Consider the following 15,240-nt stretch of genomic DNA (forward strand, 5'->3'; position numbering starts at 1 on the left):
AGCCTGGGCATGTCTTTTTTTTTTTTTTTTTTTGTGTGTGTGTGTGTGTGTGTGTGACCTTAGAGCTGCGTTATCTTCACAAACACCAACACTTTGATTTCATGCCATACCAGAGAGTGAAAAGAGGGTGGAAAATGTCAAACGAGGAAAACACCACATTTCTATCTGAAATGAATGTCCTGAGACTTCTCAATGACAAGCGCTATAGAGGCTATTGGTATTTTCGAAGGGTTATATAGCTAGATGACGGTGGCTGTGCAGATCGTACACTGGGTTCTTCGGGGTGAAATCTAATATCCTGTCTTTAAATAAGAACTAAATGTCCTGTGGTTCCAAGTCATTAAAAGAAAGTGTGTCACTTTGACAGTTACAAATATATATATATTAAGGTTAATTTAGTCATCATAGTTTAACGTGGGGATCTGTTTCTCCTATACCAGTTGATGATGTCAGCAGCAGCTAATACAGAAAAAGGAGTTGCAGTGTGTACACTGCTTAGCCTCAGCAGCACCTCTCAGCTCTAACAGGAGAAATATAAGACCCAGAGCTCTAATTTCAGTAGGCAAGTAAAGAAGGAAGTTATTTGTAAAGCTGGTCCAAAACTTTTGAAATATTGATGGCTTTATTCACAGATTTTTTTTTTGAAAATTTTGAGCTAAAATTGTTGCCATTTTTTTTACCACTTCTACTGATTTGATGCCTGCTGTCTGTGCTAGAAGTACTCAGCAGACAGAACTTTTATGACTCTGGCTGAAGACACAGGTGAAGACACCTGTACATGAACTTCTTGCAGCTGCACAGCCAACAATGGAACAGGTTCAGTAGCTACATTTACAGGACACAAGCTGTGCCCTTCTGGCCAACCATGGGTGGGCTTGCTGGGTGCTTGAACAGCCAGTTTCTGCTGTCCTTCTTCAGTCAACCTGAGGGTCTGGAAAGAAGACGTTTCCTTGTAGCAGATCCCTACAAAGTGGCTCCAGTTTTAAGACGGATGAGTTTTACGCTTTAGTGCATTATTTTAGTGAGATTTTAATTTAAAATGTGTTAATTTTGGTTAACAAAATAAATATTTGTATTGAATTGTAAAAGTGTATTTCTGTAAATCTGCTTATTGCTGATGTTTATTTTCTGTTATCGCACCAAACAGCAGAACCACAATACCACAGAACCACTATAGTTGTAGTAAAATACCTACATAACTATAATGGATAGCTCAGTGGTTTGAGCATTGGCCTGCTAAACCCAGGGTTGTGAGTTCAATCCTTGAGGGGGGGGCACTTAAGGATCTGGGGCAAAATCAGTACTTGGTTCTGCTTGTGAAGGCAGGGAGCTGGACTTGAAGACCCTTCAGGGTCCCTTCCAGTTCTAGGAGATGGGTATAATATAACCCTAAATAATAGCACTTATGTCATGCCTCATATTTATTTCTTGTTATTTATAACCACATATAAAAAGGCAGCCATCTGCTATTCTTGGCACCTATGACGTTGTTTGAAATAACACGACAGAAACAAAACCAGCAACTTCCTAGAAAAACTCAAACTAAACTTAATCTCCAAAAGAACCCAATAAGTGGGACTTTTTCCACCAGTGTCTGACAACATCAACAATCTCCTCTCTCAAGACCCAGTCTCTTTGGCTGAGTTTATTAGCCAGAAGTGGGAGAATCTCAGTAAACAATTCATATCAGACAAATGTCTCTTCGTTTGCTGTTTGCAAATTTTCCGAGGTGATTGTTTTTCTCAGATTTATTCACAATACACAGTTACTTCACAAATAATTTCCATAGATAGCTTGAAGTTTGTGAGATCTCAGTATTTGAAATTCAAACTATTCTGATTGGGCACACAAGCGTGTATCCTAACTGGATGATCGTAAGTCTTAGAATCAGGTTTCTAGAATTAATACTTATTACAAATTCAGAATTCTCCTTCCGAAAATATTCTGAAACACTTGCTTAAATGTAATTATTTTGGCACATGTTTTTGCTTATAAACTTGCTCATACATTTGCAGAAAACAACAAATATTTAAAAAATGTGAATTCATTAATTTTATTATTGCACAGTATAAGCCCAACTCTAATCACAGTAGCTGATGTTAGAAATAAGGATGCAGTGGTGGCTTTGGCTGGAGATGGAACATTGGAAGGGAAGCACTGGGGCTCTGAAGTGGCATTGAGCATTCTCTCCCAGGTGTTTTGCTGGCTGGTTCTTTCCCACATGCCCAAGGTCTACCTGATCGCCATATACAGGGGATTTTTCCTCAGGTCAGGTTGGCAGTGACCTTGGGGCGTTTTTGCTTTTCTTTGTGGTGTGTGGGTTTGCCAGGATTACCTGTGTATATCTTAATTAATAATTTCCCTGCCTTTGCTGGGACCTTGAGCATTGGTGTGCCTTGGTCCCGCCTGTTCTCTGCCCATTGCACATGATAGTCTAGCGTCTTTGGGCTGTAATGCTTTGGTCTAATTTTAGTTGTTGGGTTTAATGTGCAGATATTGAATGGCGTTGTTGGCCTGTGATGCACAGGAGGTCAGACTAGATCAAGGGTGGGAAAAACTACGGCCCGTGGGCCACATCCGGCCCTCCAGCCGGTTTAATCCGGCCCTTGAGCTCTCACTTGGGAGCAAGGTCTGGGGCTTGCCCTGTTCCCACGCTCCAGCCAGGGAGCGGGGTTGGAGGCCTCTCCGCACTCGAGTGCCAAGGCTCCCGGAAGCAGCAGCATGTCCCCCCTCTGGCTCCTATGTTTAGGGGCAGCCATGGGGCTCCGCGCGCTGCCCCTGCCCCAAGCACCACTCCTGCAGCTCCCATTGACCAGGAACTGTGGCTAATGGGAGCTGCAGGGGTGGTGCCTGCAGACAGGACAGTGCACAGAACTACCCGGACACACCTTCGCATAGGAGCCGGAGGGGGGACATGCTGCTGCTTCCAGGAGCTGCTTCAGGTAAGTGCTGCCCAGAGCCTGCACCCCTGAATCGCTCCCATGCCCCAACCCTCTGCCCCAGCCCTGATCCTTCCCCCGCATCCCAACCCTGTGCTCCAGCACGGAGCCCCCTCCTGTATCCTGAATTTATGGCACCACCCCAGAGCTCGCGCCTCCAGCCAGAGCCCTCACTCTCTGCCCCAGCCCTGATCCGCCTTCTGCCCTCCGAACCCCTTGGTCCCCAGCCTGGATCACCCTCCTACACCCCAAATCCCCCAGCTCCACCCCAGATCCTGCACCTCCAGCTGGAGCCCTCCCCCCTCCCACACCCTAACCCCCTCCCTCACCCTGAACTCCATGTTTCTGGCCCCAGCCCAGAGCCAGTGCCCCCAGCCAGAGCCCTGACCCCCTCCTGTACCCCAACCTCAATTTCGTGAGCATTCATGTCTCACCATACAATTTCCATACCGAGATGTGGCCCTCAGGCCAAAAAGTTTGCCCACCCTTGGACTAGGTGATCTGGTGGTCTCTTCTGGCCTTAAACTCTATGATTTAGAAATCTAATGTTAAGCAAGAGAGCTTGAAAATTAGGGTCCCTAAATTTCACTGTTACTTATTAAGATGAATAGGGTAGTTAACTGGGGGTGCAGAGTACAGTGTTTGTGAGGGGCCCAGCACCTTCAGTTCCCACTGAAATTAATAGGAATGAAAGTTGGTGAGCGCGCGGCAGGATTTTGGTTTTAGAGCTAATATTTTAGGCTATTTGTCTGAAAACTGAGAAAGACAGTGCTACACTGATTCACATGCGTAAGGATATCATCATACCCAGAAGAGCTAGAAACATTCTGCATCCGTATTTTAAATGAAAGCAGAAAATATTGGCTATACCAACAGTCTACCAAATATCTTACAACTTCCATGCTGTGTGTTTCTAGTGGCCCTTGAGTCCGCCAACTGTAATTCTGGTTTTTGTAATCATGGCACTTGTCCATCACTAACAGATTTCTCATCATGCCTAGGCAGTTGAAAGATTTTAACCAGATTCAGTCACTGTTGAGTTTGCCCTGTGACCTAGAGGTGAAAGGTTCTGTACCCATTAACAATCTTCTGAACCAACCAATTTCAGTCTCCCAATTTATATTCATAGCAGTAATTCATTTCTTATGTGCTGCATCGTATGACATCACTAGGAAAGTAACTCATTGCCTTGTACAAAGAACACTCTGGTTCAAGAGTCGGAGGGAGGATGAACAGAGATATACATTTAGAAATACTGACTAATTGCTCCCTTGAATGGGAATGCTGACTGGTAGAGAAAATTTAGACCAGCTTTTCATAAGAGCTTTTGACACACACAGCTTCATACTGAAAAGATGAAAGTGATGGAGTGAACACAAGAAGCATCTTTTAAATTAAGTACTTCACTTTTATGCCAAGTGAGTTAATGGAAAATGTTATGGGTAGACAGAGTCAAACAAAGTTACTAACTTTTATACGCATTGTGTGGGTATGCGGTGTAATACATAGCACGTGTATTGTTTGTTTGGTCCCTTTGTGCATATGCTTTATGATAGTATTCAATTACCTGACCACATACAACTTCTCAAATACTACACACACAAAAATACATTAGAAGTACACTATTAATATTACAACTCAAGCACTTAAAAGTTAGGGAGTGCCAGAATGAGAAGCCCAGAGAGGGAGCAACCTTCAATCAATCTCAGGGTTTGTCTTCACTACCGGGGTAAGTCGACCTAAGTTATGCTACTCCAGCTAGGTAACTAATGTAGCGGGAGTCGACGTAGCTTAGGTTGACTTAGCGCGGTGTCTTCACTGCGCTGCATCGACAGGAGATGCACTCCCGCCCACTTACCTTAATCTTCTCAGGGACCTGGAGTATCGGGATCAACTGGAGAGCACTCTGCTGTAGATTTAGCAAGGCTTCACTAGACCCGCTAAATCAGGGGTGGGCAAACTATGGCCCACAGGCTGGATCCGGTCTCTCAGGGCTTTGGATCCAGCCCGCAGGATTGCCCCCCGTGGTGCCGTGGGGCCCATGCTGCTCTCAGAAGTCGCCAGCACCACGTCCCTGTGGCCCTCAGGTAGGAGGGCAGAGGACTCCGTGCGTTTCCCTTGCCTCCAGGCACCGCCCCCCATAGCTCCCATTGTCCAGGGAACAGGGAACCGTGGCCAATGGGTGCTTTAGGGGAGGTACCTGGAGGTGCGGCAAGGGCAGCAAACGTGGAACCCTCTGCCCCCCATCCCCCAGGGGCTGCAGGGCTTCCAGGAGCGGCATGGGGCCGAGGACAGGGCAGGCATGCAGGGAGCCTGCCCTGGCACTGGTGTGCGCTGCTGCCACCCCGGAGCCACTTTAGGTAAGTGGCGCCGGGCTGGAGCCCAAACCCCTCCTGCACGCCACTCCCAAACCCCCTGCCCTGAGCCTCCTGACGCACCCCGCACCCCTCCTGCACCCCAACCCACTGCCCTGATCCCCCTCCCTCAGTCCGCACCCCTCCTGCACCCCTGCTCTGAGCCCCCTCCTGCACTCTGCACTCCTGCTGCACCCCAACCTCCTTCCCTGAGCCCCCTCATATACCCTGCACCCCTCCTCTGCCCCAATCCCTTGCCCTGAGCCCTTTCCTGCACACCACACCCCCTCCCATACCCCGCTCCCCAATTCCCTGACCCAGCCCTGCATACAATTTCCCCACACAGATGTGGCCCTCGGCCCAAAAAGTTTTCCCACCCCTGCGCTAAATCAACCCCTGCTGCACCTCCTTCCCTTCACCCCAGTGGTTCCCAGTCCCCTTGCCCAGCCAGTCCAAGTTTCTCTCTCCTCCCCTCCCCTGCCAGTAGTCCTAGTCTCCTCCCCTGTTCCCCTCTTCTACCCAGGTTGAGGGAGCATGGGGGCATGATAAGTTTCTTGAAAGGTTTCCAGAATTTTTAATATGGGCAAAACAACTTATATTTCCCTAGACTTGATCTCCGCAATGGCTGAAATATTTTGGTTGAAATTTTCTAGAAAAGTTCAGACTGAGGCATACATCTGGCATGGAAATTTTAGCCCAAATAGATGAAGTTTGGAAAAGGTATAAATAACTGAAAACAAGGTCTTATAGTGGGAAGTGCTGGGTATCCTTAACGATAGATGGTGCTACCAGCTTTGCCTGTAATAAGGAATTTTTAAAAACTTGTGGTGATGATCTGCTCACAGTTGAAGAAAAGTGATAAACTTAAGTCTCTTCTTCTTAAGATCAAATTCTGAATGAGGTCCATAGGATTAAAACTTCCACAATAGTAACAATTAAAAGAAATGTACAAGATTGTAATTTCATTAAGACATCAATGGGAATTCAGTGCCAAACCGCTCTTTTTGCCTTTTGTATGTTACGCACTATGAATCCGTTGTGTCTGGTGGTAATGAAGGTCAAACTAGAACGTAAAGTAGAACTGCCTCTCTCGAGATTAATCCATGCAACACCACCTTCAAACAAGTAACTTTTATGTAAGTCTTGCTTTATAAAGGTAGCTGTTAATTCCACATTAGCCAGGATGGTTAGTAATCAATCTGCCTCTGCCTCCTCCATCAGTTCTGATAGTAGTTTAATGGATAGTCCCACATTTCCTCTCCAAACAGAATTCTTGTTATTTCATAATAATCGAGGGGTAGCATTTGGGACAATATTAGATGGAAAGGCAGTTATGTTCCTCATGAGACTGCAGGCCTTAAGGAATTGTGATTCCTGGGGTGAAATTCTGGCCCCTCTGAAGTCAATGGCATAACTCCCATAGACTTCACTGGGGCTAAGATGTCACACCACTGCCCTCTCCGGTTCCCAAAGCATCTGTTAATGTAATTTCCAAATGGGGCCAGTGTTTTATTAGGCATACTTATAACTTGAAAGTGTATTTTGTTTGCTAAGGATTAGGACCCTCAACTTTGACTAGCAGGACTAGTATACTGCAACTGATTTGATGGTTTGTCTAAACCAGGGGTCGGCAAGCTCTAGCATGCGGCTCGCCAGGGTAAGCACCCTGGTAGGCCGGGCCGATTTGTTTACCTGCCGTGTCGGCAGGTTCAGCCGACTGCGGCTCCCACTGGCACATCCCTCGACTTGTGGTGCTTCCAGCCGCCCCCCATTGGCCTGGGACGGCGAACTGCAGCTAGTGGGAGCCACGGTCCACTGAACCTGCCGACGCGGCAGATAAATAAACTGGCCCGGCCTGCCAGGGTGCTTACCCTGGCAAGCCGCATGCCAGAGGTTGCTGACCCCTGACCTAAACCATTGACCATCTCCTCTCCCATCATTTTCCACCCACCCACCTCCAAAAGAGTATCTGTATATCTTTTGTTGTCTAACATCTGTTCTCTTTTTGTTTCACCTAATAGTTTTTATATTAAATATATCTATTTTCAATTCATATCTAAAAATGTGGTTTCTGAGACCTATATCCATCAAGCTAAATATTCTTCATATTTGCTGTGTTTCTAGGCATTGCAAGGAATCTTCTGGAATTCCTAGGTGAAGAGAGCTGCCTAAAATAGTGATATGAAAAGTCCCTCATTCCATTTAGAAATGTGAGCCTAAGGCAAGAAACTCTATGTAGTTCAGAGTGGCATAGCTGAGGCTCGGAAATCTTATATCCAGGTAAGAAATTTATTTTTGAGACTCTGTATTTTAATTTTGAGCTGGCAAAAATTCCTTTTAAAGCTGAAAGACACCACCTCAGTTTCATGTTCACAAATCTACATCCGCTAGGGAGCAGCCTGCTTGCGATCTCTATAATGTGTTGTTTTTAAAGATGCACTGAACTTTAATTGTAGAATTCATAATTATTTCTCATGTGGACAGAAAAATATAGAAACTTATAGTATGTCACTAACAAAAGGGGAAGAGTGAAGTTTCCATATAGAGAATATCTATTTACCAGTACAATAATTATTTCTTAGTACCAAATTCATTTTGGCTAATTGCTTGTAAAGGCTAAAGGGTGGAAAATAAATAAGAAGTATGAACAGCAGTCCTAGAAATTGTACTTGTTTCTGTACTACAGCTACAAACTTCTCAGAGGACTCGACTAAAACACAGTTTTATTGTGTAGCATAGACAGGACTTTCACCATATTTCTGTTCTATGTTAAATGAGAACTTTGTGGTGGATGGTTAGAACATACTTACCTGTAGAAGTTGGCTGAAAAGCTCTAGGAACAGCTGATGTGGGAGACGAAGAAATCTGTGCAGAACATCGAGATTAAAGGGCTGCAAACTTCAAATTTTTTAAATGACTATTGAATGATAAAATAACTTTTCTGATGGTGCACCTTTTGAATAGGAAATCATCAATTGTTTTAAAAATTCCTTTTAGAAAAATTGCAAAGGTATATTTCTGCTCAGCTGTAGTTTTATTAATATTTAACATTTATATTACAGTAGTGCCCAGAAGGTCCTGACCAGGGCTCATTGTGCAGGGACTATATAAACACATTCAAAGACATAAGGTGAAATCCTGGCGCCAAGGAAGTCAGTGGTAAAACTCCCATTGACTTCAATACAGCTGGGAATTCACCCAAGATCCCTGCCCTGAAGACCCTGAAAGGGTCTTTTAGACATACCTGAGATCAACGCCTCAAACATACTCCTGCCCTCCTTGCCGCCTCCTACTTCTTTCCATTTCTTGCTGCCTGTTGCCCATTCAGAGTCAGTTTCAGCCTTGCAGCTGGTTACTGGTAAGCATCAGTTTGGCGGGGTTCAGGGAAGAATGTACACCATGAACAAAACACAAAACTGATTCTTATACACAGTACTGTCAAATACGGAAAGTGAACAAACTGAAAAAATATTTTACCCTTTAGTATTTCAGTTACAGTTACCTTAGGGCAGTGGTTCCCAAACTGGGGTTCGTGAACCCCTGGGTGTTCACAAAATGTTACAGGGGGTTCTTAGGGAAAAATTCCCTAATGGCGGACAGAGCTTCCCTAGGGACCCCGGGCAGCAAGGGACCAGCAGCTAAGCAGATCAAAGCAAGCGTATCTATCATACTGAGGAGATTTAAACTTCAAGACTCCTTATAAGAAATGGAAAGGGAGGTGGATATTTTTTGCTGTTTTTAAAATTAAATAGGCAGCTAGTATTGTTTTTAAAATTATTATGAAGAACAAGTTTAAGCTTTGTTGTAACGTGCGTTGTTTGCCTGGACTGCTCAAGCCCTGAATGCTTGTGTAGGAGGAACTCTTTGAGTTGGCTTCTTAAATATCTGCTTGCTTTTTCACATCTGATACTCCTTGACAAAACATAGGAGCCTTGTCTTATAACAGGCTTATTCAAAGTGATACAAGCTACAAAAGTGAGAAGAATGTTGCCATTTTCATAATGTAATAAAAATACTATAATGATAAATAATAATTAATAGTGTGTAATCATGTCATAAAAACAAATTTTATATTTCTAAGATCACTGCTTTTATAATTTATACTCAGGTAAAGGAGAAAATACCTAGAAATATTTATTTTTAGTAGGGGGTTCGCGAGACTTGACATTTTATTGAAAGGGGTTCACAGTTTGTTAAAGTTTGGGAACCACTGGGATTACTGGTACCTATGGTAAAGACAAAATTTTGAGATGGAAATGTAATGTTTGGGTGGTGGTATCCCTTTTAAATAGTATTTTAAAAGTTGAATTTTACACTATAAGAATAATAAGCAAGTAAAGGCTTCATAAAAGGTATCAAATAATTCCATGGTGGTTAGTGGATATACTTACAGGAGGTTTTTATGATTCATGTACAAAGTTTAAGGTACCATAAGCTATCAATAATTCAGGGAGTGTGTGGGATTGAAACATGGTCTTGAACGCTATTACTATTTCCAGCAAATCAATTTGTTCCCTTTTTGGTGGGAAAAGGGGGTGGTATTACTAACTAGAAACACATGGCATGAAACGGTTGCCAAATGTTCCAGTGAAAATCAAGGGCACACTTCATAATTATGAAGATTGTGTTTGCCCTAGTTTATTTTCCCTTCACTGATGCAACTGTAACTGTTGCTGTAAATTGTATGAATAATTGATCAAGGCAACTTCACATGTTGCCTCAAGTGATATTATGCTTATTGCTTTTCAAAACCGTACTTCATTTTTAGTACCACAGCTTTACTCATGTGCTTGTGATTTTTCTGATGTTTCTTTCCCCCCAAAGGGAGTGCTGGCTTTTGCTTCAATTTCCTCCATTATTTAACTGAAAAGTTCAAAAAATCAACAACATATTAAAAAAAATAGAAAAGCATCCATGGTCCTGGGAACAGTGCAGTATACACATCTGTTTTCACATAAGCATGAATTGCAGGCTTTACAAATATTAAACATGTAGCTCTTGCCACATACTAGCTAAAGTGTTCCGTAACTTGAGACAGTATTTAAAATGAAAACAAAACTGTATAGTTTCTTTACCATACTAATGGAAAACATTTAATTTACCTTCTAAAGCCAACCAAAAGAATGACACAATGCTGTTGAAACAGATTTATGATGCCTTTTCTCCCATAGAAATCTCAATACAGCCTGAAGGTGCTGTCATGGGATCTGGCTGGCTGGCTGAGCTCCAGCTGTGTTCAAAAGTAAACTTTTGTACCGCAAACCAAAACTGATGACTTTGATTTCTTTAGTCATCACTTCGTTTCTGAGATATTATGGGGTGGACTTTTATTCATTGCTTTTCGCTGCTTTGTTTCTACTAAGTATGTACTGAAATTTCAGCCTAGCAAATTTCAGCCTCTTTATGATTTAAAAAAAAATGTATGTGACTTCAGCATTTCATGAATCAGAAGTGCTCAAAATATTTAGCCATGGTGGAGGTACTAATGAAAGCAATATCTATTTCCACCAATTGCACTTTGATGGAGCTTCACCTTAAAATACATTTGTGCAGAGGAAAAATGCCTTTGTTTTTCATCTGAAATACCAATCCTCCAATCAAAAGGAGAGTTAAGGGTCAGTATGTCCTTTCTGTTCTGCAGAGGTGGCTTAAGACATGGGGGAATAGGCCTTCCTACCCATCCATTTTTTTCCCCTTTTTTTCCCCTCTGCTAAACAAGATAAAATGTGGCCGTGCAATTTTTGCTAAATCCAGTTGGCTCTTACAATAGAGCCATTTATCTTGCAGAAGTAAAGCTAACATACCAGGTTTTCATATTAAACCATATTTTATGTCTTTGTTTTGAAGACAGTATCTTCTTCAGTGGATTTTTTTTAATGGTTCAGACTGAACATCTGATTGTGGACTGTTGTAGCAGGTACCTCTCTTTTGTCTCAGCCTCTTCCATAATTGGACACCTTTCCTATTTAAGGAGTGTGGGAAGGGCAGGATGTTCCAAGATGAAAACCACCCTTGTGGTATGTTTGTATAGCACCCATTACAATGGCCCCTGATCCTTCTGCATCCCTGGCTAAAGCCTCTATTTTGCCTTTGTTCCCTACACATACACATTCCCAGTCCATTGCACCTCCAGCCTTTTATGGACGCACAGCAATACAAATTGGAGAGAGTCCAGAGGAGAGAAACAAAAATGATAAAGGGTCTAGAAAACCTGACCTATGAGGAAGAGTTAAAAAAGCTGGACATGTTTAGTCTTGAGAGAAGAAGACTGAGTGGGAACCTGATAACTGTCTTCAAATATGTTAAGTGCTGAAATAAAGAGGATGGTCATCCATTGTTCTCCACGTCCACTTAAGGAAGGACAAGAAGTAATGGATTTAATCTGCAACATGGGTGATTCAAGTTAGATATTAGAAAAAATATTTCCAGCTATCAGGATAGTTAAGCTCTGGAATAGGCTTCCAAGAGAGATTGTGGAATCCCCATCATTGTAAGTTTTTAACAAGAGGGTAGAAAAACATCTGTTAGGGATGGTCTACGTATACTTTGTCCTGCCTCAGTACAAGAGGCTGGACTAGATGACCTATCGAGGTCCTTTCCAGCCCTACCTTTCTATGATTCTGTGATACTAACATTCACCAGAGGGAGTGTAGGAGACTCTCATCAATAACCAAACTTCCATACAAACGGACTTCACTAAAATAAGACAGGAGATCTACATCACTCACTTCACCTCTCTACAAAGGAAAAAGGATTGTAAGCTGTCTAAACTCCTACCTGCTACATGGGGCCACAACCGTGGTACCCCTAACCCGCCCAGCAATATCGTCAATCTATCCAACCACACACTCAGCCCAGAAGAACAGTCTGTCCTATCTCGGGGACTCTCTTTCTGCCCTGCCACCCCCACCAACATGATACAGTTCTGCGGCGATCTGGAAGCCTACTTTTGCCGTCTCCGACTCAAAGAATACTTCCAGGACAACACTGAACAGCGCACTGATACACAGTTACCCTCTCACCAACAGCACAAGAAGAAGAACTCCACATGGACTCCTCCTGAGGGTCGAAATGACAGTCTGGACCTATACATTGAATGCTTCCGCCGACGTGCACAGACAGAAATTGTGGAAAAACAACATCGCTTGCCTCACAACCTAAGTCGTGCAGAACGCAATGCCATCCACAGCCTCAGAAGCCATCCTGACATTATAATCAAAGAGGCTGATAAAGGAGGTGCTGTTGTCATCATGAACAGGTCTGACTACCAAAAGGAGGCCGCCAGACAACTCTCCAATAACAAATTTTACAGGCTACTTCCCTCAGATCCCACTAAGGAATACACTAAGAAACTGCACCATCTACTCAGGACACTCCCTACACTAACACCGGAACAAATCAACATACCCTTAGAGCCCCGACCAGGGTTATTCTATCTACTACCCAAGATCCACAAACCCGGAAATCCTGGACGCCCCATCATCTCTGGCATTGGAACTCTCACTGAAGGACTGTCTGGATATGTCGACTCTCTACTCAGACCCTATGTTACCAGTACTCCCAGCTATCTCCGTGACAGCACTGATTTCCTGAGGAAACTACAATGCATTGGTGACCAGAAAACACCATCCTAGCCACCATGGATGTAGAGGCTCTCTACACAAACATCCCACACACTGATGGAATACAAGCTGTCAGGAACAGTATCCCTGATGATGCCACAGCACAACTGGTTGCTGAGCTCTGTGCCTTTATCCTGACACACAACTATTTCAAATTTAATGACAATATATATCTCCAGATCAGTGGCACCGCTATGGGCACCCGCATGGCCCCACAATATGCCAATATTTTTATGGCCGACCTGGAACAATGCTTCCTCAGCTCCCGTCCACTCACGCCCCTTCTCTACCTACGCTACATTGATGACATCTTCATCATCTGGACCCATGGGAAGGAGACTCTCTGGAAAAATTCCACCATGATTTCAACAGCTTCCACCCCTCCATCAACCTCAGCCTGGACCAATCTACATGGGAGGTCCACTTCCTAGACACCACGGTGCAAATAAGTGATGGTCACATTAACACCACCCTATACCGAAAACCTACCAACCGCTATGCCTACCTTCATGCCTCCAGCTTCCATCCCGGACACACCACAAGATCCATTGTCTACAGCCAAGCACTGAGGTACAACCGTATCTGCTCTAACCCCGCAGACAGAGACCAACACCTAGAAAATCTCCACCAAGCATTCTCAAGACTACAGTACCCACACGAGGAAATAAGGAAACAGATCAGCAGAGCCAGACGTGTACCCAGAAGCCTCCTACTGCAAGACAAACCCAAGAAAGAAACCAACAGGACTCCACTGGCCATCACATACAGTCCCCAGCTCAAACCCCTCCAACGCATCATCAGGGATCTACAACCCATCCTGGACAATGATCCCACACTTTCACAGGCCTTGGGTGGCAGGCCAGTCCTCACCCACAGACAACCTGCCAACCTGAAGCATATTCTCACCAGCAACTGCACACCGCACCATAGTAACTCTAGCTCAGGAACCAAACCATGCAACAAACCTCGATGCCAACTCTGCCCACATATCTACACCAGCAACACCATCACAGGACCTAACCAGATCAGCCACACCATTACCGGTTCATTCACCTGCATGTCCACCAATGTGATATATGCCATCATATGCCAGCAATGCCCCTCTGCTATGTACATCGGCCAAACTGGACAGTCTCTAAGGAAAAGGATAAATGGACACAAATCAGACATTAGGAATGGCAATATACAAAAACCTGTAGGAGAACACTTCAACCTCCCTGGCCACACAATAGCAGATCTTAAGGTGGCCATCCTGCAGCAAAAAAACTTTAGGACCAGACTTCAAAGAGAAACTGCTGAGCTCCAGTTAATCTGCAAATTTGACACCATCAGTTCAGGATTAAACAAAGACTGTGAATGGCTTGCCAATTACAGAACCAGTTTCTCCTCCCTTGGTTTTCACACCTCAACTGCTAGAACAGGGCCTCATCCTCCCTGATTGATCTAACCTCGTTATCTCTAGCTTGCTTCTTGCTTGCTTATATATACCTGCCCCTGGAAATTTCCACTACTTGCATCCGAAGAAGTGGGTATTCACCCACGAAAGCTCATGCTGCAAAACGTCTGTTAGTCTATAAGGTGCCACAGGATTCTTTGCTGCTTCTACAGAACCAGACTAACACGGCTACCCCTCTGATATCTAGGATCTAGTGTCTCTTGGACCAAGGCTTATCTCTGACAAGCTGTAGTATGTGTTCCAACTTAGAAATTGCCTTTCTAGCAGAGCTACTAGCTCTACTTTCTAGGCTACTTTTGCTGCAGGTCTCTTCCTTGTTCTAACCTCTTACTGTGACCCACCAGTCATAGGGGACATGGAAGGGGTAAGGAGTACGGGATATTTATAGAAAGCGTCATCTGAGAAGTGGCTTCTACTAGACAGAGAGAACTTTCCTCAGGCTATTAAATGTGACAAATTGGGTCTGGGTCTCTCATATAGGGGGACGGTTGAGGTGCGTATTGAGGGTTTGGGGGAAGCATGGAAGTAGTTTAGGTGAATACTGCCTGGAGGTTATAGGGATGCAGAAGGGCTGAGAAGTCAGGAAGGGTTTGGACACCTAAAACAGAGAGATGGTCCGAGGGTTGATAAAAGGGACTGAGTGTGATGCTAGAGAGCAGTAGTTCCCTGGAGGATAAGAGTGAAGGAGTCTGAGGAAATATAGGGCCTTGGTTCCAGCACAGGCAGCAAAGTGCTATGCTTCAGCACCTCACTGCCTGGGTTATAGGCTGTTTTGATAACAAACCCATTATCTGTTTCTTTTGACACACACAAAAATAATAATCATAAATATAGTTGTATTCAAACATAGAATAAGTATGCTAATTGTT

General features: G+C 44.0%; 1 protein-coding gene across 3 annotated transcripts in view; it reads left to right on the top strand.

Moving 5' to 3' along the window:
* Nucleotides 1-15,240, top strand: part of FAM110B (family with sequence similarity 110 member B) — a 191,072-nt gene that overhangs the window by 53,368 nt on the left and 122,464 nt on the right. For 2 of the 3 annotated variants that reach the window (XM_039527668.1, XM_039527669.1), the window contains exon 2: nucleotides 7,418-7,573. The exons of the other annotated variant lie outside the window; for it this stretch is intronic. The gene's annotated coding sequence lies outside the window, so the exon portion shown is untranslated. The remainder of the gene's footprint in view (nucleotides 1-7,417; nucleotides 7,574-15,240) is intronic. 3 annotated transcript variants of the gene reach the window in all.

Source organism: Mauremys reevesii, linkage group 2, assembly GCF_016161935.1.
Source record: "Mauremys reevesii isolate NIE-2019 linkage group 2, ASM1616193v1, whole genome shotgun sequence".
Classification (NCBI taxonomy): Eukaryota; Metazoa; Chordata; order Testudines; family Geoemydidae; genus Mauremys; species Mauremys reevesii.